Genomic DNA, 2500 nt, shown 5'->3' on the forward strand with positions numbered 1-2500 from the left:
ACACCAGCACCTGATCTGATCTCCTCCAGTAACACCAGCATCTGATCTGATCTCCTCCAGTAACACCAGCATCTGATCTGATCTCCCCAGTAACACCAGCATCTGATCTGATCTCCTCCAGTAACACCAGCATCTGATCTGATCTCCTCCAGTAACACCAGCATCTGATCTGATCTCCTCCAGTAACACCAGCATCTGATCTGATCTCCCCAGTAACACCAGCATCTGATCTGATCTCCCCAGTAACACCAGCATCTGATCTGATCTCCTCCAGTAACACCAGCATCTGATCTGATCTCCTCCAGTAACACCAGCATCTGATCTGATCTCCTCCAGTAACACCAGCATCTGATCTGATCTCCCCAGTAACACCAGCATCTGATCTGATCTCCCCAGTAACACCAGCATCTGATCTGATCTCCCCAGTAACACCAGCACCTGATCTGATCTCCCCAGTAACACCAGCACCTGATCTGATCTCCTCCAGTAACACCAGCATCTGATCTGATCTCCCCCAGTAACACAATCATCTGATCTGATCTCCTCCAGTAACACCAGCATCTGATCTGATCTCCCCCAGTAACACCAGCATCTGATCTGATCTCCTCCAGTAACACCAGCATCTGATCTGATCTCCTTCAGTAACACCAGCATCTGATCTGATCTCCCCCAGTAACACCAGCACCTGATCTGATCTCCTCCAGTAACACCAGCACCTGATCTGATCTCCTCCAGTAACACCAGCATCTGATCTGATCTCCTCCAGTAACACCAGCATCTGATCTGATCTCCTCCAGTAACACCAGCATCTGATCTGATCTCCTCCAGTAACACCAGCATCTGATCTGATCTCCTCCAGTAACACCAGCATCTGATCTGATCTCCTTCAGTAACACCAGCACCTGATCTGATCTGATCTGATCTCCTCCAGTAACACCAGCATCTGATCTGATCTCCTCCAGTAACACCAGCATCTGATCTGATCTCCCCCAGTAACACCAGCACCAGATCTGATCTCCTCCAGTAACACCAGCATCTGATCTGATCTCCCCCAGTAACACCAGCACCTGATCTGATCTCCCCCAGTAACACCAGCACCTGATCTGATCTCCTCCAGTAACACCAGCATCTGATCTGATCTCCCCCAGTAACACCAGCATCTGATCCGATCTCCTCCAGTAACACCAGCATCTGATCTGATCTCCCCAGTAACACCAGCACCTGATCTGATCTGATCTCCTCCAGTAACACCAGCATCTGATCTGATCTCCTCCAGTAACACCAGCATCTGATCTGATCTCCCCAGTAACACCAGCATCTGATCCGATCTCCTCCAGTAACACCAGCATCTGATCTGATCTCCCCAGTAACACCAGCACCTGATCTGATCTGATCTCCTCCAGTAACACCAGCATCTGATCTGATCTCCTCCAGTAACACCAGCATCTGATCTGATCTCCCCAGTAACACCAGCATCTGATCTGATCTCCCCCAGTAACACCAGCATCTGATCTGATCTCCTCCAGTAACACCAGCATCTGATCTGATCTCCTCCAGTAACACCAGCATCTGATCTGATCTCCTCCAGTAACACCAGCATCTGATCTGATCTCCCCCAGTAACACCAGCATCTGATCTGATCTCCCCAGTAACACCAGCATCTGATCTGATCTCCCCAGTAACACCAGCACCTGATCTGATCTCCCCAGTAACACCAGCACCTGATCTGATCTCCTCCAGTAACACCAGCATCTGATCTGATCTCCCCAGTAACACAATCATCTGATCTGATCTCCTCCAGTAACACCAGCATCTGATCTGATCTCCCCAGTAACACCAGCATCTGATCTGATCTCCTCCAGTAACACCAGCATCTGATCTGATCTCCTTCAGTAACACCAGCATCTGATCTGATCTCCCCAGTAACACCAGCACCTGATCTGATCTGATCTCCTCCAGTAACACCAGCACCTGATCTGATCTCCTCCAGTAACACCAGCATCTGATCTGATCTCCTCCAGTAACACCAGCATCTGATCTGATCTCCTCCAGTAACACCAGCATCTGATCTGATCTCCTCCAGTAACACCAGCATCTGATCTGATCTCCTCCAGTAACACCAGCATCTGATCTGATCTCCTTCAGTAACACCAGCATCTGATCTGATCTCCCCAGTAACACCAGCACCTGATCTGATCTGATCTCCTCCAGTAACACCAGCATCTGATCTGATCTCCTCCAGTAACACCAGCATCTGATCTGATCTCCCCAGTAACACCAGCACCTGATCTGATCTCCTCCAGTAACACCAGCATCTGATCTGATCTCCCCAGTAACACCAGCACCTGATCTGATCTCCCCCAGTAACACCAGCACCTGATCTGATCTCCTCCAGTAACACCAGCATCTGATCTGATCTCCCCAGTAACACCAGCATCTGATCCGATCTCCTCCAGTAACACCAGCATCTGATCTGATCTCCCCAGTAACACCAGCACCT

This window comes from Xyrauchen texanus, chromosome 23 (assembly GCF_025860055.1).
Source record: "Xyrauchen texanus isolate HMW12.3.18 chromosome 23, RBS_HiC_50CHRs, whole genome shotgun sequence".
Classification (NCBI taxonomy): domain Eukaryota; kingdom Metazoa; phylum Chordata; class Actinopteri; order Cypriniformes; family Catostomidae; genus Xyrauchen; species Xyrauchen texanus.